Here is a 22,656-nt window from a genome sequence, read left to right as displayed (position 1 = left end):
CAGAACATTTTCAGGGCAGAACTGCCTTCTGAAAGACAGCATATGATAGAGAAATGAGAATGAAGAGCAGGACAGCTGCTCTGTGTGGGTGGCTGTTCGTATCCATAGGCTGGAGGAAGGCTACAGTGAGATGAACATTAAACAGGTGTCTAATCTGAGCTTGAGCTATTGCATATAACGGATACTCTTTTCCATGGATTGCCCAGTCCTTTGAATTATGAGGTGCTAGCAGTACTGCAAGTATATCCTTTGTGTTCCCACTGGAAAGTCCCCTGGTTGTGAGGATGCCCAGATTTCACATGGATCAGGTACTGCTCAGGCAGCTGAAGCTCTTAGGCTCAGGTTATGTAGCTGGGGCACCTGGAGGTGGAAGAGGTCACAAAGTGAACAGCCACTTGTACTGCTCACCTGTGTGCTGTGGAACAGCAGCAATACAGTGTTTCCTGCTGGAAAGTATTTTGAGACACAGACTGCTTACAGGCGAGGCTAGCTTGTCTCATGATAAAAATCACTGTGATGATGTGTCTCACTGATGGCTTGCTGGGGACTCTTTCCTGCAGAAAAGTCCACCAAGTAGGACATTCATGTAATAGGATGTCACGACACCAGGCTTCGAAACAGAATGACAGCAATAACATGGTAGCCATTACATGCAATGCTCAAAATTCTTCAGTGTCATGCACTTACAGCATGGAATGGTCAAATAGTTTAATGCTATAATTCCAACCATTTTGTGAAGTGACTGGCATTTGTAATCGATGGGCAACATATACAGTACAAGCACATTGCAAACACAATCATTCATAAAATTGCTGTTCCACGCCCTCAGTTCAGGCAAATCTGATCATTCCCATGGACTGCAAAGCAGACAGTTCCCTACTGCTGTTCCTGTAGATACCATCCATACTGCCACTGAGCAAAACACGGGCCCTCCATAACAGCCCAGCCAAACTGGTGGTGCTACTGGTTTGTTCTGGTTCCAACGATCTAAACCCAGGGTCCTTCCCCAGAGTCCCCAGGAGGCTGGTGCTGAGTAGCCATCCTTCCTTTTAAAAACACAAAGAAAACCTACGTATGCCTACAAGCTGTGTAGTAAGCAGAGGTTTTTGTGGTCACAGCAAGCTGTAGACACCTCATCTTTCCAGTGGCCACAGAGATCTGTACATTGTATCACAACAGAACTGGCTGTGTTCAATGACAGTTTTGGTAGCAGACACTGTGTCAGTAGTGGTGGCTTTTAGCTTGAAGACCTCTAGGTCTTCCTCCAGGTAAGCTAAAAGAGATTTTATTGCTTGGAAGCACTTACTTACAATGAGAATGCTTACATGATCAAACATCCACAGAAGATGAGTTTTTTTCTCTGCCATTAGCATGCTTCAGGATACATTTTCATGGCATCCTGAGTTACCCATTCAAGATAATGACACATCATCATGGGAAAAGATTGATAATGATCAACAGACCAGGTGCTGTGAAAAATGAAGCACTGCCTGGGCTGTGCTTTGGGAACCAACTTAAGTTCGCTGTAGCCACATGCATTAAGTCTTTTGGGTTTACTGTGCAGTACAGAATCCTTAAGTACACAGGAATGTGCTCTTTATTTACATAAAATTTCTGAGTTGGGAACTGGATGAAATCCTCAGTGATTGTGTTCCTCAGGACAGAGCCAGCTGTATATGGAGGGATGGGGGTAGAATGCCTCAGTTAGGTTCTTTTTTGCTCATCTAATTGACTTACCTGTCAGAGATGATTTTCCTGTGGTCAGCTGCCAAAAAAAAAGAAATTATGGAAACATAATAAGGCACATACAGAGCTACTATTTTCTTCCTGATTTTGTGAAACAGGTGGTAAAAATTTAAAATCAATCTGACCCAATTTGAGCTACTATAACTGCATTTGAATAGAATGCTAAATACTGGGAGAATTCCTCAAACTTGGATTTGTATTGGTAGTCCTCAACAGGACAGTCATTTAGAAGAAATTAGGATCTTAAATGAAGATTTTTAAAGTTTAACTGACATTTGGGTTAAGATAATCTAGATATAATGGCGCTGGTTGCATGTTTTCTACTAACAGTCCCATTCCTACAGTGGTTAAAGGAAGAAAAATAGCATGTTGGAAGAATAACATATTCATTGGTATGACAAACTTAAAAGTTGCTTTTTTCCCCCATAGATTTAAGCAGATCTCATGCAGTGCATAAAGGAGAATTTTCTGTACAGAAAGTAGTTCACTTATGCATAAATTAGAAAAGTCATAACTTGGAATGGTGCCAAGAGATTTCACATTATTTTACTATTGTAAACTGAGGGAGATACAAAAAGGCACATTGGTAGTATACTAGTGGTAAGGCTTTACAGCTCTTTAAAATAAAAAGTACTGAGGGAATATTATGTCATTTATATTAGCCATGATATAAAGCATCAAAAAACCTGTAACATGAAAAATTGTTGATTTGTTTGCTGTATTAAACACTAACCAGCATAACCAGCTGCATGTTTTAAATCACAAAGTAATTTTGAGTATTTAAATAAATGGGATCTGATTAAGTCTATAAAGCCAAGAAATCAAAAGTAATGACTGAAAAATAATCAGCAACTCATTTCCCCATGTTTAAATATTAAAGCACTACACTCTAAGAAAGTGAATCATGCACTGAAGTGCGTTTCATCTCAAGGTACTGAGCCTGAGATGTACAATTACCATAAACACCTGAAATAATGGAACAGTTAAAGAATACATAGACACCTTGTGAAGGATCATCTATTGTAAGTATGCCTTCAGCTAGATTGTATGAATTAGATGTATACAATATCCTTAAGCTGATAGGAAAACATACCCCCCACATACTATTAAGTATGTAAAAAGGCAAAGCCTCCCTAATATTCATTCATTTACTGTACAGCTCAGTCTTTTCACAGTTTATTTGAAAGCAAAAACCATTTTCAATAATTTTTTCAGTTACAGAATTGTCTTATTACATAGCTCCACGTTTATGCTGAACATAGTAGCTGGTATTGTGGTTAAGAGAAAGAAAGATACTACAAAAGGAGGTGGTGAAAAACTGGCTATGTGCTGGACCTCTGCAGACAGTACCAGACTGTGCAGGCACTGTGGGACTAACAGTGTGTGCCTTTCAGAAGTTATGTTAGATTACAATTTGATGTATTTTGAATTTACATGTTTTACTATTTTTCAGCTTCTTCCTCACCAGCTGCCATTACCTCAGCCAGAGCATTTCTGCTTTTGTCCTGAGCAGACTCTTGCCTGACCTCTTGCCAGCCCTCCTTATGCCTTTCCCTGCAACAAACCACCTCCCTGGCATAACAACTGAGTCATGAGGATGCAGAGAGGCCAAATCTTCTGGTCCACTCCCTCTCTTCCTTACTGCTGATAGATTGCTGTGTACTTATCTCAGACATTTTTATTCCGCCTCCTACTTAAAGCTTTCAAGTCTTGTGCCCTGATGAGCTCAAACACTTTTAACCTTTCCTAATGAATTACAAGTCCTGGAAGCAATCAAGAGGGTGGAATGGAGGCAAATCCAACGCTAGTAAATCCAAAGTTGGTGAAGGAGCTTGGAACGTTTAAGGGTTTCAAATCAAATGTTTGTAGTCAAAGATTCAACCATGACCTATCTGGAACTTCAGTCAAACAAAAAGGGGAAATATTTACATAAAATCTTTAAGCCATCTCACACACACAAAAAAAAAAAATGTGTAAGAACACAAAGAGAGCTTACAGAACAGGGGAAAGGACTGATATAAAAACTGGGACACTGGGATAAAGTCTAGGTGAATAAAGGGAATGAGAATGACCCAGCCTGAGGTGGAAAAAAAGTCTGATTTTAAGTCAGGGACCCCATAAAGTCGACAGCTTATTGTGTCAGAAAGGAATATATTTGGTTGCAAATGCTTTAATTCAGTTTTCTAGACTAAGAAATTAGGAGGTTTTAGCCCAAGAACCATTTTGGGAAAGTCTCCCAATGCACGAAATATCTAAGTGCATCTAGCTTTAAGACAGTACTTAGACAATTATTAAAAGAGCATGTGATGTGATTACCTGAGACTGCAGACAAAGCAGAGGACTGGCCTCAATGAATCAGGAGGTCTGTTCTGACTTTGTATTCCCACAGGAAATCTAGTCTGAAATAAATCTAATGCTTTGAAATTATGCTTTTAGAGAAAGCTAGTCGAAATCCTCCCTGTAGAAACGTTTCCTGCTTTTCTTTCAGGATGGCAAAAGGAGCAGCAGAGCCAACAAGTTGAAGGTGCATAGCCAGGTCCCCACTTATCTCTGGGCTTTACCAGTCTCTGATAAAATTATATGATTATCCTATCCTTAAAAGCAGGGATCCTGTCAATTTTTACTAGAAAGCATGTAATAAGCATAGCCTCAATCCCTTACTGCAAATTCTAGTCTCTGGCAAGTCTATTCTATGTAGGTGATAATAAAAACTCCCTTTCCTTTATTCCTTTTACCTACACTGAGAAGGTAAGATTGAAGCAATTATACTGATTAACATTGGTGAAGAATTATAATTAGGGATGCAAGAGAAATCTGATTGCTAACATTGGTGACCTGGCTTAAAAGAAAACTTGAATGGTTTGTTTCAGTTTCTCATTAAGAAGCTGTTCAGCCAGAAATGGCATTCTAGAAGCATTGCACTTTTACAGGTGTTTGCACAGGTTAGTAGAAAAAAAAAACAGATTTTTAAATCATATCAACATGAAACCAGAGATTTTAAAGAGATAAACTAGGCAAATCAGAGAACAAATATGATGAGTATCTGAACAAATAGCAAAACCACATCTACAATTTTTTGCCTGTGGGCTTAGAACCAGACTTTGATTCACAGGTGAAATGCCAGTGGTTGGATTTCTATATGAAAAAATATAAATTTCCCTGCACAAGTACCTACAGTTATGTTTTGACATCATTCTTGGTTTTCATTCTGCCTATCCTGGAAGCTGGAATGCTGATGATGAAAACTCAAGATGTCAGAGCCTGTGACAGGAAGGTTTAGTACACACACACACCTCCGGAGGCATACACAAACACATGTACACACTATGTCCCAGTTTTCATGGGATTCATAGTGGTCAGCAAAGTAATACTGAATTTTCTTTCACTTCTTCAGCACTATTTCACAGACAAAAATGTACAGACTTATGGAAAACACTAATTCTGAAAAAAAATTAAGCGATGAGTGAGTGCAATTCACTAACATAAGACCTTTCCCTGTATTTTAGAAAATACAGAAAAGAGTTTATAGATTTCTAATAAAATATAAAATTTTTAAAATAAAAAAAAAGAAAGAAAATGTCCATAAAGTTAAACTTTTCACAGTTCAACTGATTATCCAGCTGGTCTAGGTTTAACTGGTGTGTCTCTGGGACTACAGTATATTAGCCAAACTGCAAGTCCTATGGATTGGCACAACAAACTTCAAGAGAAAAGCTTTTCAGCTGGCCTTTTCACACTCCCTCCTTTTACCTCAGCTGAATCTGTACATGGGACTCTAGAGAAAGGGATAAAAAAAACAGACATTATTTTGATTTTTGGTATGTGTTAAGCTCTGCTCTTCCAACCAAGGAAGAACAAAGAGAATCATTATGGTTTTGTTTGGAGAATGGCAGCACTCAAGTCAGTTTTATTTCATCCGACATTTTTATACTTCTGTACTGTCACTGATCACTACCACAATTCCTTATTAATTTGTTACCTTGAAAGGTTTCCGTATTATTCTTTCTGGTTTCTCCCTCTTAAAATCCTAGTGCTTGCTCAGTCACTACCTGTCCCTAGCTAGGCTAAATACTAAGTAGTGCCACAAAACTTGCACTGGAAAACTTTAGTGAAAAAAGAAGAACAACTGAAGAATAGAACTGCAGATCTAGCTGCTTGGTTGTGTTTGCTGGACATAGGAAGCAGCAGTGACTGTCATGGCTTTTGTCTGGATCTTCCTTTTATTAAGTTCACAGCTTGCTCACTGCACCACCTTGACATTTAGCTTTGGTAGTTTCTGCTGAGCTGCATCTGATGGTTTAAATGAGATTCAGGGACAGGGATTTTTATTCTAAGTTGCCTGAGACAGCAGAAACCTACTGGGATTTGTGATATTGTTTTATGTAGTCCAGTCTAAAAAACCAAATGAGGACTGAATGGACCACCTATATTACAAGACCTATGTTGAAGGGTCTTCAAGAGTGTGGAAAATAATTATAGTCTGAAAGATTTTAGAAATGGGAGAAATCTTGTGGTGACATTATTAGAATGTATTTGAAACAGTTTATTTTAACTAGATCATACTCTTGTGCTTGAACATTGTTTATCTGTTGGCCACTGAAAAGGAGAAGAAGAGAAGGCTGGAAGGAGCAACCTTTCTCTCCACCACTCCCCATGCCTACTCTGCTTCTCGTACTAGAGTTTCTAGAAATGTTCTTTGGCTCAGTGCTATGATGCTGTAGCCAGAAAGGCAACCTCAAAGTGAACATGGCAGCACTGCTAAAAGGCTTTCCTGTTTCAGAATAATTTTAAGGAAGTGCAATAGCAGGTGATGTCCTTGCAAATCATCCCATACCTTTCACATACCTCAAAGGAAAAGGAAAAGAGAAAATTATTAAAATGAGAGAAATCTGTATTTTAATGCTTCATCAGTGCTTTCTCCCTTCACCTTCCTTTCTTATCTTCAATTAAAATTATGGGTTTGATAATGTTTTTTACAATGGAAGTTGCCCTTTATATGTTGGTGTATAACACTGATGATGCTTTAATGCTGCAAGTAATAAAAAATCCTTTTTCCTCAGCTTGTTTTTTGGTGAAGGTAAGTGCAGAAATCTCCTCCTTTTCCTTGCTGAAGTATGTGTTGGAATCACGTTTGATCACCGATGGGGTCCAGTTTCTAAACTACCATTACAGGTTCTCAGCTGTGCCACAGTCCATGGATGGCACAAACAGCTATTACTACAGTTACTGGAGTATAACCAAACATTGTCATATCATGTCATACAATTTGTAGAGGTTTAAGAAAGTAAAGAGGATTTTAAATATGAAAAGAAGTCCTTACAGTGCTGTAATTGTTACCTGAGAGTGAACAAGTAATATTGACATTAACCATGTAAGAAAGATTGATTTCCAAATAGACATACCTAATGGGTTTCAGCATGAATTTGTATTTACTGGATTAATCTTCCTGGTTTACCTTAATCAAGAGATTGACAATCACAGTATCTTTTGGTGTTAAAAACAATAACTTTGTGAAACTTCGGATGAAAAATTTGATTGTGTATCAGAACCTGCATGCCAGACTTTCAAAATTTGCTGAGGATCAACAAACTGAAAGGAATAATTTAACAATTACAGCCTAGAATATTTCTCCATGACATTTACGTTTTTACATTTTACCATATTCCTTCTTCTGTTTATTGAAAAATATTAACTCAGAGGCTTACATTTTTCAACAGCTGGAGCCAAGTATTTTACTCTGGCTATTGCTGATGAGAGAAAAGCATTTTTTTTACCTGTGTTTTCTCCTTCTGCACCCAGTCCTGACTTTTTAAAGTTATTGGAGAGGAAAGAGTGGGAAGGAGAGTGCTCTCTAACAGCGTGGGTACCAGCAGAGAATCTGTCAGCTCACTAAACACCAGTTTGGGCGCAACATTTGGACTGCTATAGATGTGCTAGAAAAGGTGATATACAGTCTGTCAATGCCTGTTATGTCAGAGGGATACATGGCCAAAGGGGAACAGGACATGCCACCAGCAAAGGAGCTGCTGCAGTGAGGGACAGCAGGGACGTCCGAGGTGCAGGATCAGGCAGGGAGTGCTCTCCTGCGTGAGGAGAGAGATCACTCTGTGTGCAGATCCACCCTCCTGCAGCATCGTTTGTTTTGTTTGCAAGGTATAAATTGCGTGTCTGTGTTGCTCTAATGTTTTAGGTTCTGCTTGTTGAACATAAAAGCGCTGGCCCTGCCTGTTGCATTTATCTGTTTAATAGATAGCTAGAGGTCCAGAGGTGGTGTGCTATACAAGTCACACAACCCTTCCTAGCACTCTATGACAAAGAAAGCTGAAAAAAAAGATAGGAAGAGAACAGGGCAATTCAAAAGGCACATTGATGGTCTGTATTCCCCAGCACAGAACTACACAGAAATGCCCGGATGATTCCAGAAAATACTTTTATTCAAACAGAAGCTAAAAATGGAGAGGCCTAAAGATCCTATTATAGACTTAAAAGTTGCTTCAAGAAGTAGCTTGGAATTATGTGGAATTGGGGGTTAAAGTAGCTATGAGGAATTGACTAAAAAAGTTTGTGGTATCTCTACCCATTTAATCAACAGTTTCAGCTGTAATGGAGACAGATCCTGTGTGTCTTTGAAAGCTCATACTAAAATTTTTCTTTGTAAAGGGAAGACCCAGAGAAATAGTGTAGAACAAGGCAGAGGGAAAGATGACTCATCTTAGGAGAAAATTACTGTGTGTTTCATACAAAACCTTTTCAACTCTAGTGAAAATATTCTCCTTTAAATGACAGTGCACCATATTGATCAATAGAGAACTGAAAATTCTACAGTAGTAAGAGATGAAGTACAATTTAGCACAATAGGAGCAGATAGGAAAATGCAGATCTTCACAAATTAGCTAAGGAGCAGTATCATTTAACTAACAGGCAAGGAATTTCATTGAAGTAATGAAATACACAGAAAAACTCCGAGAAGTACTAGAGGAGCAGAAGTATCAAAAGCTTTCTGTAAAACTTACGTATATTTTCCACAAGAGAAAGACAGAGACATTTGGTTTTCTACCAGGCATGCCTGTATTGTGAATCAAGTGAGTTAATTTATAGATTTCATAAACCCTTCATCTGAACTTGGCAATGCTCTATAGCATCTGAGATTTTTTTCTCTCACTCCAACCTATATTCACAATGCTGTTTTTTAAGTTGAGTATGCAAATTATTCTTTTATACTTGGCTTACGGGCACTGAAGAAAGTCCCCGTCAATGAAAGTAGCTTGCTGAGTGAGAAATATAAGATCGAATCTCTTCCATACTTCAAAAAGTGGTATTCAAATACCATATGAAGTGTTGTATGAAATACGTTTGATTTATCTTTCTTTAAACCTTGAATAACTCTTCTTTTTTATTTTTTAATTTTTAAACGGATTAGACTGGTTTGCTTTGATTTCAGTTACGACACCAGCTTGCTCTCTCCATGGCCTACTGCAAAGGTCGGTCTGTGTTTCACTAGGTGTTTGAAAGTGCTGCTGCTGAAGCGGGGTTGTGCTAATGCCATTTTTTCAGGAAGATGTCTTTTTGTTATATTATGTGAGAGTCAGATGCCAGCCAGAATTCCATTCTTCTCTTCCCAAACACAATCTGCTTTTGAGCTGCAAATCAATCCAACATGCTTCAGATGTCTGCTTCCAGCTGACTTCTCCCTTTAAACGTAAACAGTGCAGATTCCCAAGGCCTGTTACTCTGACAACCCTATAATGCCATCCTTTTGACTGTCCAAGCTCTGTAAATCTTCATTCCATCACAGCTTGAAACAGACCAGTCTATTTTCACTGCTCAAGATATGGGAAGCTATAAAAACAGCTTCAATGGTAAACTCATCAGATTATAAAATTGTTTCAGTATGATCTAAGCATCCATCAATGACATAGACAATCGCAGCTTTTAACATCTTATTTTATTTGCAATATAATTACCCAGTGCTGCTTCGTATCTGTAATTTGGGAGGAAAACCCCATTTATTTCAGTAGTGACTCAGGCTGAAAAACTGATGGCCCAGTGCAGGCACAGGGAAGTACATACACACATATGTGACACCTTAGGTATTTGACAGATGGTCTTTTAGCATCTTTAAGTATCTAGCAATATAAAGAGCAAGCACTTTCAATGTGTAGTGGTGCAAATCACCACATATGCCAAATTCTGGCATATGGAAAAGCATGCAGGGGAGTATGCACTTAATGGAGCCAAACAGTCACCATTATTAACAGGATAACATTTGTTTTTAGCCACATTTCCAAAATTTCCAATGCCCTGCCATAAAGCAGTGAGCTATCCATTGTTCTTAGAAACGGTAACCTAAGAAAAGGCCATTATTTCTCACAAGGATTATCAATGACAGGCTATACATCCAATGTATTTTTATTTAGAGGGGAAGGAGAGGCATTAATAATTTGGTGTGTTGGAAGCAGAGTGCTTCTTTCAGTCTCAAAAACAATGTAAAGAGAGCACAGTTTATTTTAAAAGGGGCTAAAAACATGTCTTGCAAGCAGCAAACATGATGTGATGTTTCCATAGAAACAGAGGTTGGTATTATTAAAAGAAGTGAGGTGTTCTGTGGCTGGTTCTCCTGAGGGACCCTCATTTACAGCTAGTATCAGGCAAACTAGGTAAGTGAGTTTTACCACCAGTTGTTAAAGATCATTAGATATGCCTCTTTAAAGCCTTATGAACTCTGCTAATTTGTGAAGAAAGCGTGAGGAAAAACACTACCCCCTACCTCTAGGTTCTTCTGGAGTTTGTTTTACATTCAAAATCAAACCCAAAGCCTCCTTTAACTGAGTTGATCTTGAAGGATGCTTCTTGCCCCTATCCTGAAAGAACAGAGAAATCATTTTGGCTCTGTCTCACAACCAAAAGCATTTGCCCCCTGTTGAAGCCTTGAAAGACTATATAGCTGAATAAAGAGAGCAAGAGGAACTTCTGAAATTAGAAGAATCTAGTAGCACCAAACAGATAAAGCATTATTTCAGAAAGTTACTGAAGCTTTAAAATTAAAATTATAGATGTGGCTATCTACTCATGTCTCCTGTGCTTAATCAAACTTATTAATGCTATGAGATACTTTTATTCATGATCAAGTTGAAGTCTTTATTTTCGTCAGTGCTCATTGATTTCTGTACAACGATGCTGCTAAGGTCATTGCTTCTCTTGGCCTTCTCAGCTTTCAGTACTGACAGAGTAAATGGCATGTTGGGTCAGGTAAGAAAAAGACTTCCCATCTCTGTGCTCTGAATACAATACATTAGGTACAAAAAAGCCAGCTACTCATGTCATAACATCATGTTGTGCTACATAAAAATTATAAGGCTGGTTTAGTAAGAGGGGGCTGGAGCTGTACATGTTTCATTATCACTTTTCTATCAATTTTGAAGCATCATTTTTCTTTATTTTCTGCAAATCCAAAACTGAGCTGCCCATTTTTTCCAATTCCACCTGAGCCCATAGGAAACTGAGCTTGTTAAACTAGACATTTTTACAAACTATGGACTTTACCACACAAGGAGATGGGCTACTTTTGCCAAATAAAGGAGCCACATGGTCATTATGCTGTGGTTACTGTGTCAGAATCTGCACATAATCCAGATATAAATAGTTTGAAAGGCTTGATATAAAACACAGGTCTGGGTTTAAAGATGTCAAAAAATCTTAAAGCTGGTGTGGGACACTTCATAAACTGCAATACTCCTTTGATTCCCCGTTTTTTATTTGCCAGCTTAAATGATGGTTTTTTATTAATTCTTCTAGGAGTTAGGAAGGGTTGGCTTTACTCAGTCAGCCCACTGATTATGGTCCATGGACTTCACATCTTGATGTTGCTTCTGAAAGCTTTGTTCCAGTGTGTTTCAGGCAGAGGAAGAGCTACTCTGAATTATCTGCTACAGATACCAGATTATCACTGGTTTTCTGTTTGCTGTCACAGCTTGAAAAAGAAATTCATAGAAAGACAAGTTAATTGCATATATCCAAGCTTCTGCTTTTTAGTGGCAAACAGAAGGTCAATGTGCATGCAGGAAGGACATATAAAACTATTTGTTCCTTCTTCCTCTGTTGCTCTGAAAGAGCTACTCTTTTCCATCAGTTTCCCAGGGCAGTTAGCCAACACTGTTCTAAAGCTGCCTGTTGCAGAGGAGTCATCTCTTAAGTTCTACATCAGCATGACAGCCTTAAAAGGGAACCACATTGAGCTCTTCAAAATGTTAATTAAAGTTCACAAAGGCCAGAGCCTGGGTATGCTGATGCAAAATGGTAAAGCTTTCAGTGCAAAATAATTTGATTAGATAATGTAACTATGGAAAGAAGCTGAGACCTGCACTTGCTCTGCATTATAAAGTCTGCCCAGACTGGAGGAATTCAGTGAGTTTTGTAAGGCTGTTCACGGTATCTGCTGGTTCCTGCTCTGAGACTGCCAGGTGTGGGTTGGAGGGATGAACAACACAAATGAGGGTCCTTCAGGGAGCAAGAAGAGAGTGAGTTATCAGAAAACACCTACTTGCTTGCTCTGAGGTATACAAGCTGAGGTCAAATAGAAGTTCAAATGCCATTCTGAAAAAAAAAAATAAAGGTGACAAAAGAAAAAGAAGGTGAGCAAGCAGCAGTAATTTGGGAAAAGGTAGGTGCATACATACATGCATACATACATACATGTATATATATATATATATAAAAACATATATAAAACCCTGAGATATATGTAGTGTTCTCAGCAGGAATGGAGAGTGAGTTGGGACTTAGCTGTGTGTGCTTGAGACAGCTGGACATCTGTCTAAGCTCTAGAAAAGGTAGGCAGGATGCAAATTAGCAGATGTGTGTGTTTTAACACTTTTCTGCCTGCTCTGTGTCTGTGGGTAAAGGAGCAACACCTCCACCTGGCAGAAACTGCTCTGATCTGCTCCAACCAGCTGCTGCTTAGAGACATGCAGAGAGGAGAGCATCACACATCCACCAGAGGCAGCTGCTCTGCACACTCCTGCATGGGGAGCAATAGAGGAGCTGCCCCACAGGAATCTGTGGGTGTCCCCAGGCTGCAGGGTGCACATCTGATAAATTATGGGTTGGTATCAGGGGTAGTGGTCACAGCAGCCTGGTGATCCAAGTGAGCATAATGTGAAACACGGCGTTCCAGCAGGGGGCCTGTCCATGCAGGTCTGCCCTAGAGAAAGGTGGCACACAAATAGAAAAAGAGAATGAAAGAAATCAGCCCATCCCTTCAACAGGATGCCCTTCAGGTTTACTTTTACATAAGAAAGTTATCGTAGGACAAAGTGAGGAAAAGCTCTTTAGGGAAATACAAGACTTCTTTTTCAAAGAAAAACGCTGTATATATACACACCAGAACAAAATTCAAAATATTAAAAAGCAAGCATTTGACATTTAGGGGAAGGCTGTAAAACCTGAATTATTTCACCAAATTATGACACACTTTTAGGATATACTGGGGTTTTTAACATCCATGCTGTTCAGCACAAGATTCTCATGCAGCTAGCAACTATTTAATATTTGCTTTCCCCTTGTTTTTCACCGTGCAGCTCACCAAATGTCATTTATCAAACTCTGTAATTTCTTCTGAAGTTGGAGTTAGCCTCTATAGGCTTTTCTGCATTTCCCCTCACTATGGTATCTGAGTGATTCTTAGACCTGAATGCAATTCTTCAGCACCCATGCAAGGTAGGAGGAACTAGTTACCCATGTTCAAAACAGAACCAGGACATGGGAATTAGTTTCCTAGGAGGATTTAGGATGTAATTTGTAGCATCTACTTTTAAGATACCCTGCCATTTAGTGCCTTGCCCACTGCAAACAGAGTAAAGAACATCATTAGCTAGCCAAGGAAAAATACTGTCAAGAGGGGTACAGAGTCAGCACTGTTTTTCCAAGAGCAGAAGACCTCCATTCCCCTCAAGATTCACAGCCAAGGTTCTACCTCTGGGATTAGATGAGAGCGCACTGGGGTGATGGAGTCAGTGTCATTATTCTTGTGCTTTGTAGTCTGTAGGTAATAGCTTTTATCTACGTTACAGAAAATAGATTCAAATCCTTCTTCTGCCTAACTAGATTTAATTTGGATCAATCTTAATTTGATATGACAGTACTGAAATGGAAAAAAAATGCATCATGTCATAACACTATGAGGTATTACCGTACTTGTAGGTTTGTGTGAGACAGGGCTTCAGAGGGTGTTTCTCTTCTCCTCACTCCCCCACTACTTTCCCAGTGTTCTTGCTGTGGAGCTAGGATCTGACTGTGGATTTTTTGCTGGGAAACTCTGCCCTTCTCCTCTCCTCAAAACATGGGATTTTCAGACTGAGCAGAGACATTTTCTGGACTCCCCACACTGTGGGTTCAGGAGAGGAGAGCCCTGTGCTCTGACGGTGCAGCAACACTGCATTGACTACATCTGGAAAAACAAAGGGTTGAAATCAGGAGCCAGCAGGTGTGGGCAGTGCAGGGCTGAGCTGGGCCCCCAGCACAGTGCATCCAGCTAGCATGGCTGACAGTTCAGCATCACAGCACAATACAATACGTTTACTACCAGCAAACATTTCTTACTACGGTATTGGTATAGCATCCATGATTAATGTGAGCTGTCGCTTTCCCTGTGAAGCTCACTTTATAGAAGTACCCCTTCACCAGATCAGGAACTTCAACCTACCTTTCCTGTGTCCCTGATGCCCAGCCTCATTATCCAGAACCTCTCCCTTTTTATTAGAAATTCAGAGTTGAGCCTGTTTTGTGAACCCAGCTGAGGCTAACCTGTGGAGGAGGACTCATGCATCTCAGAGATGTCAAGATGTAATTGGTTCTCTGCATAAACATAGCAAAAGGTAGAAGGTCTAGCTATGCATATCGGCTGGATATTACACCTCTGGATATCTTCCTGGACATTCCCCTTACAGATGTAGGCCAGATATTTTAAAGTCAAGAGTATTTAGTAACCCTGAATGGCCACACTATAATATCTACGATCTGTGTTTTTAATGTTTGGCATTATATATAGAACACCAGCCCCTACTGACTTCACTTGTGCCTTTACTTGGTACATAAACCTGGAGTAACCATGGTGAAATAAGCAGAGTTACAGGTGGAGCTGAGAAGAACAAGCAATTGGGAGTCTCATGCAAATTCTCACAAATTATTCCATCTGATGACTTTGGAGACAAAAATAGATGTGTGAAAAATTGCCTTCAATACAAGCCGAAGCTTTGAACTCTGCAGCAATACTTGTTGCAGAGCAAAGATCTTGTTTGGATAGTGTATTTTGAGTTTTAGAACTTGTAATGTAAAGACTCTTGAAGAGGATACTTGAAAAGGAATGAATTAAAATTGGAAGGTATTAAAGCATGACTACAAATCTGAGACCTGGGACATGGCATCATAAGGTATGTCATGAAACTGAGAAAATTACTCTGGTTTTAAAAGACAGCTATTAAATGTAGAATTTGAAGATTTTCTGCAGACTATTACATGACACTGAGATGGGCTTTACCTTGGAAGAGACCCTCCTTGGACGGTGGGCTGAAGGAAGAAACCAACAGACATTTTAAGAAAGGTCTTGGTGTGGGAAATGCCACTTGTCCTGAATATTTCCAGTCACCTCTTTACATCAGTGCTTTTACACTAAAGCAAAAATGGTTTCATTAGTAGAAATGTGCTAGAACAGGGGGAGGCGGCCTCCCAGAAAAAAGAAGTGGTAAAACACTGTGTTTGGAAAAGTATTTCCATGCCAGTCTTATATAGCAAAGAGTGAGATGCAACTAAGACTCCTCCTGGTCATAGCATGGAAAGGCAAACAGAGTAAAAGCCCTGTTCATAGGTAATAGAATCTTGTTAAAGTGCAAAAATGGTGTAAACTGTCATTCAAAAATAGCATCTTCTTCCTCACCCAAATTGCTGCATGTGTGGTTTCTGCTGATTTCAGTGGCATTTTAGAAAGTTTTTGGCTTCTTTTTTTCAGAGCATACAAGCAACATGAGCACAAAATGCTCTCTCCCAGTAATAATCCGTCATGGATGCAGGCAGGGGCATGCTCTACCACAGCCAAGGGAGGAGTTTGTCTATGATCCCTTGGTGCCACACCTGGCTGATCTTGACCACTGTTGGGTCTCCTCCGATCCGAGGTTCATGCAATAACTGTACCAAGCAAAGCCAGTTTAGTAAATCCCACTCTGTAAACTGTTCAATCTAGCTTATTCTGAATGAAGCAAATTAAGGTGCAGTTTACACAACAAGCAATTTACACAACAAGCAGAAAACACGCAGTTCAGCCACCAAGTCTGACGGGCAGTAACTTCTCATAAAGGAACAGATGAAAGAAGTGAGGGATAAGTGGCCCTTCCACTTCTCCCACTGCCACAGCTGGATTCAGATCAGAGCAGCTGCTGGCAGCCAGATCATCAACTGTCCCTTGCAAAAAGACCTGTGCTTTAAGATCCTGAGTTAGGGGCTTAAGGCTACCAATTAGGCAATTTGGAGAAATATTTTTTAATGCTATGATTATACTTGAGTCACTGAATAACAAAGCCCCCATATCTTCCTATGTCATTTTTACGCCACAAATCTCTATTTTGCTACCATCAGAAATGTTCAGAGAGCTAATGTGGTGTGACAGCAGCCCAAATGAAATTAATCTGCTAACTGAGATAGTATCTTGAGGTTGACAAGAATTTCTTCCCAGTTGGAAAACCTGTTAGCGAGAGCTTCACAGCTCACTTGGTCAGCTTTATGCCCCATTAAGCATCACTGACAGGTATCAGTGAAGGCTTATCAATCACTAGAGTCTCAGAGACTGTGAAGAGATTAGGAGTAGTACAGTTTAGTATGGAAAATAAAAATCCTTGGGGGTTTTCTACATCCACCAGTCTGCTTTACTTTGTGGTGACATTTTAATAGAAGTTGAAGGAAAAAAGATAGAGATGGGGTGACAGTGCATTTCTGTGTCTTTTGTCATCTGATTCCCTCTCTAATACTGTAGGAAAATGCTAGCACAACCACCTTATCAGAGCAACTGTTCCATAATTGCAACTCACCCTGTAGTAAAGACATCATACTTTGGTATGAAACAAATGCTCTCCTTCCATGACCACAGACAGATGTGGCTGTAACCTTGCCCTGATTTCACGTGTCAGGAGATGAAGGCAGAAAATGCTGCTGTGATGCTCTAGGTGTTTCACCTGGCCATAAAGACTAAAATTAACATAAAACCCTCCTATCCGCTGATTGAAAATGACAATTCTTTTTCTGATGCTCTCATAGATAAGCTGTCAATGATTTTAGTTTCTGTGTCAGCAACAAGTTAAGACCATTTTATTTCCCAATGAAAAGCTTTCATGTTTAAGCACACACTAAAATATTGATTACTGTACTGTTTGCAAATTATAGTTGAGGCAGAAAACTAAAATGAAAAGAAACCAAAACCCAGATGTTTCACAAATACAAAACGAAACACTTCCTTCCACTTTTTTACTGTTTTCAGTCCTACTTTCACATTTCTCAGACATTCAGACCAAAGCCAAAAGCCAAAAGAAGTTAAAATAACAGATTCTAAATATACAGCAATGAAACACTAATCTCATGTTTAGAAAAGGTCAGAATTCTTAAAACTCCCTAAGCTATCTATCGGTTTTCTGCTTGGAAATGAGTTTAAACCTGGGACTCTCCATTTGCGTGCCTGCAATATGGACTGTTAATTTCAGAACAAGAATAGAAACATGAACTCCTAAGATGCAGCTGTCAGGTGAATGCCATTCTGTATCAGTGACAGCAGCTCCATTGGGAAAATTAAGCTGTGTTCCATGTCAGCAATCAGAATGACCATTGACCCATTACTGAGTTAGTTTACATTGTGGACTAAAGCTATCCAGGCTTTCTAGCAAGACTAACAGAGAAAACATGCTGAGTGAAAGCGAGTGAATTCTAATGCCAGTAACTGATCTGCATATTATAAGTATCTTTTCAATCACTGCTTAGGCAACATTTTCTTATCTACAAAGTGTCTGGTTTGCATACTGGCACAGCTGCATATCTTTGAATCTCAGCAACGTATCATTTTATCATTCCGAAACAAAAACAAGTAGGAGTTATTAAAAAAAATCCACCCAAACTTGCAGATATCAGGTCCAATAAAAATGCATGTAACTGAACTGGTTGAATTTTTATATAGAGAGTGAATTTCTAATACCATTCCTAGTTTCAGTTCAAATTTCATGCTTCAGAATATTTTCATCAATATCTGTGTACTCAAAATCAGAATGATTTCCAATTTAAGTCAGCTGGGAGGGAAGAAGTCTTAACAAATGTCAGATCTCTCAAGATGAAGATGAAGCATGTTTTAAAGATCAGTCTAGAAAAGCTGAATAAATGAGCACCCTGAAGTACCTACCTATTCCTATTGATTTTACTGTTACTTCTGAAGGTACCTTCTTTCCGCAAAGGGGGGAGGCTGTGTAAGCATTAATGCAAATAGCATAAGAAGGTGCAGTACCTGATGTAATTCTATTTCCATATCAAATGTGGAAGTCCATCCGTTTCAAGAACTGACACACAGTCTCACCATTTGAAACATGTTACTTCTATGCTTGATATTGCACAGTGACAGCATCTGGCCCAACGATTTTAATTATAAGGCAGAGAGATTTCTCTCCTTCACAGCACACAAGAGAATGGAAGAGAAACTGAACCAACTTGCCCTCAAGTTTTCATGACAATAATCACTTCAGAAAGTTTTGACCAGATTTTTTCAAAGCAATCTGACATGATTGTGCTTCTAACTTCAACTCCAAATGAGCTCACCTCAGGAAATTGTGAACAAGTGAACAATAGAAGTTAAAATTCATATGACTGCCTGATAAAGTAACGCATGATTGCCATGAAGAAAGCAGCCAGTCTGAGCGTTCATTTGATGTAATTTAGATATACTATAAAAGTATTTTTTAAAGGGTCCTTTTTCTCCCTAAAAATGTATAACTGAGAAAAACTTAAAAACGTAGCTTCAAGCATGACATTACATTTTGCTGCAGAGATAATACATTGCAGAGGTTCTTGAAATTTCTAAAATGCACACATAGCTTTCTGGTGTGGATTGCAGAAGTATGCTTGATATTGGAAAAGATCTACCAAACAGATATACTCTGATAAAAGGCATTTCTAAAAGATAATTAAATTTAAAATATTCTTAGGAGCTATTTCCCCATTTTTCAAGTTCTCTTTAGGCAGTAGAATGTCATTTACATCTTCATAATAAAGGCAATATAGTATTCCTATGTATAACAGTACTTTTCAGTTTTTCAGAACTAAATCTCCTGTCATGTTGAAGGAAATATTCATCATAATTGAAACACAGCCATAATCTGACCTATTTTTTCTTGCTTTAATTGATTTAGTAAAAAATAATTGGGCAGCTCCAGGGTAATTGGCTAGTTAATAGACAGGTATCTGGAAAAAGGCCTGGAATCATCAACCTTTGGTGCCTGGGCAGCTCTAGGTACATGTAGGAAGCAACAGCAGTGACACTGCATGATTACACCTGGAGAAGGCCAATCATACATATTTACATGTGGGAAACAGCAGAGCAAACTGAAGGAGTTCTGTGTGCCCCTTGGGGCCTGATGAGCGTGTCTGCAGTGCTTCACTTGGGTCTCTCTTGCAGAGTAAGGGCATAGGTACAGCACAATTTTTGCCTGTTCCTGTCAAAAAGTGTAGAAATGCAGTATTTCCACATTCTTGTAGAGGGATCAAAAAATTTTGCCTTATATAATAAAAATCCCTGTAAAGATGTACTGTTCATCTTTGCCTACTATTCCCTCAGTCCCTATTTAAAAACTGTCTGAGAAGAAAGAAAAAAAAAACCCAGGAGACTGCCTTTTACTTCAAGATAACAATAGAAATTATAGGACGCATTTGAATTTCAGTCGCTTTGGCACTAATCTGGAAAAACTTCATTGACTAATGGAATTACAGTGGATTTGTATCAGCATAATTGAGTGGAATCTAGTCTTGTGATTACAATGTAGGCTGATCTTATTTTTCCTAAGTCATAAATTAGGATTCATCCAATTACACTCTAACAGAATACCAAGTATTTTCTTCTTTCTATAAACGAGTTAATGGCAGGTAGACTTGCATACACTGCAAATCAGTAAGAGTTAGTAAAAATTTGCTACAAGAGGATTATTCAGTGTCTCTTCAGCAAATATTTGGAGCCAGTTGCTAAGTTTAATACCAAGTGAAACATGCCCAGTTACAGTCTGGGTGAAAATGTTAGGCTATACTGAACAGAATTATTATACCATCCATCGTTATGCTTACAGTTGGGTTTATAACATTTTGTATATGCTTGTTACATAGCATTTAGCTGGAAGCTTTTTTTGGGCAGTGCTGAGAATGGGCTCCATAGTGCAATAGCCACTTGACCCTCACTGCACCATACAGAAGACAAGGGCAGTGTAGGAAGAAAAGAAAGGACTGGAATTATTTCTGTATGAAAGAGTGCCAAATGTTAAAACTATAATTGTATGAACTTCACCTGTTCTATTCTAAGGACACATTAAATACCCTGACTGAATCTCTGCTGTCTCGCATGTGTAAATTATTGAGTGAACCTTTAATTATTAAAGATCAGCACCTTTATTAACCTTGCTTTATAATAAATTATTTCTTATTTACCTACTGAGTGCTTAAGACAAAATAATATATGCACATTAAGTCACACAGACACAGAAATGTAAGAACTATACAGGCACACAGAAATCTTTACTTTCACTGAAATTTGTGTTGTACAAAATATTGGTAAATTATTGTGCATGTTTGAATAATTTTATTAAAAGACTCTACATCTATCAGGGTAAGTACAAAAAAGATCTCTTTCTGCTCAGGCTTTGGACTTTCTCTGAAGACTTTTTGTTAAAATGTTAATTATATTTAACTGAAATAATCAATAAAATATTCATCATCCAGTGGGCTGTGGCCTAGGCAGCCTGTTATTCACACAAGTGAAGGAAACCTTAAGTAAGACTGCTTAAGTATGTGCAAATGCAGAAGATGAGATCCTCAGAGTTAACTATTTTGCTCAAACCCTTAAAATCAGCATTTAGATAGGATGTGGCAAGATACGAGAACAATTTCATGTGTGCTGATCTCAAATATGTGGACAAATCACATCTTGCTGAAAATGTATTTACTGAATATTTTTTTCAATGACTGAGTCAAGGAATTAGCCAGTCTGTGCTGCCCAAGAAGACTTTGAAATATAGCTGGAAAACAAAACATCCACATGAATACTCAGAATGAGAACTGTTAGTGTTTGGATAATTTTCAGTCTGTTTCTTTCAAAACAAATTTAAAATACAATGCAGAAAGTCCTCTTGTTTTCCCACCAGTTCCAGTTAGTAGCATGAATAATAGAAATAGTCTTGATTCAGCTTGTGCCATGTCAGCAGGTATATTCCAAAAAGCACAGAGGAGTGGAAGAGGCAGCATTATCTACCTGAAAATAGGAAAAATTCCATATTTTGCATACTTAAATATGCATTTTTGTACAAACATATTATAGTATACTACACCTAGAATGATACTTATATCTGTAGCCCTCTGCACCTAAACTTAGGTGCTGTACATTACAAAATGTAGGCTGAATTAATTGCACTGAACATTTGAATGTGCAACCAGTCATCTGGCAGACACCCGTCACAGAACTGGATGCACGAAATCCTAAGAAAACTACTTAAGCCCTCCCAGAAGGAAACCCTAAACCAAGGCTATTTCACACTACCCATAGGCACTGACATCAAAGTTGTGGGAACTTGGTGTGCCCGCGTCATCCAAAGACTGTGAAGAAGTCACTTATGCGAGGAGCAGGTTTGATAGTTGATTGCAGTTCCTGCGGGCCCACACAAAGCCTTAAAAATGCAAAACTTGCACCATGTAGCAATGGAAGAAGTCTTTATTTATTCAAGACCGTCTCTTCTTCCATCCCTGCATGAAAGATGAAATGAAGAAATAAAAAAAACAAACCCAAACGCAAACAAGAAAGAAAACATTACAACACATTCAAAAAGTGTTTTGAGAGCTCTGTCAAAGTAGCTTCCATATGGCTTCCACAACAGCTGAACTTTCCTGAAGGAACTCCACCTTCCGCTTCCTCTTACAGATGTATATTGAAAGTCTTTGAAACCAGTAGGGGTGTGACCTTCCACATGTGGATGCACACACACACACACCCCCACGTGGGTGTGCACACACACACACACACACACACAGAGTGATCACTTTAAAGCATCATACAGATGGCAGAGGTGAAGGTAAATCATTCTACCACAGTTGGCTCTGCATTGAGGATTCTGGTCTGAAAAATACACAGGAGTAATCTGTGTCCCCCCAAATCCTTGACATACATGTTTATTAAAAAACTTCTTTCCTAACAACTAACAACATTTCTTACACACCAGTTCAATGACTCTAGTGTTTTATACATAATTAGTAAAAGAAAATAAATATAGTTTCAGATGCGCATTACCTTTTTGGCATTTACTTGGAGCACCTTAAAAAATTATTTCAGTTCTTGTTGATGATATGGTATTTCAGATGTAGCCGCTGGAGCTCATGTGTCTGTCCTACACTCTTCTCTAGTGCTCATTTCTGCAGCTCACATCACAAGTTCATCTGTTGTGAATTGAAGTGATTTAATTTTTGAAAACACTGCTCTGTATAACTGGATACCGATGATCCTGTTTAATCAGTCTCCAGATGTTACAGGCACAGTATAAATTCTAGGAGCTTTTCTAAATGTTATGATTTGATGAGGGATTTCACTCCTGAGCAGGAGCTATATCAGCAGGCTGGCTAGTAGCTTTGTTAATCTTCTATATC

This window comes from Falco cherrug, chromosome 6 (assembly GCF_023634085.1).
Source record: "Falco cherrug isolate bFalChe1 chromosome 6, bFalChe1.pri, whole genome shotgun sequence".
Classification (NCBI taxonomy): domain Eukaryota; kingdom Metazoa; phylum Chordata; class Aves; order Falconiformes; family Falconidae; genus Falco; species Falco cherrug.
The sequence above is the reverse complement of the archived record's forward strand: the minus strand, read 5'-3'. Positions refer to the sequence as shown.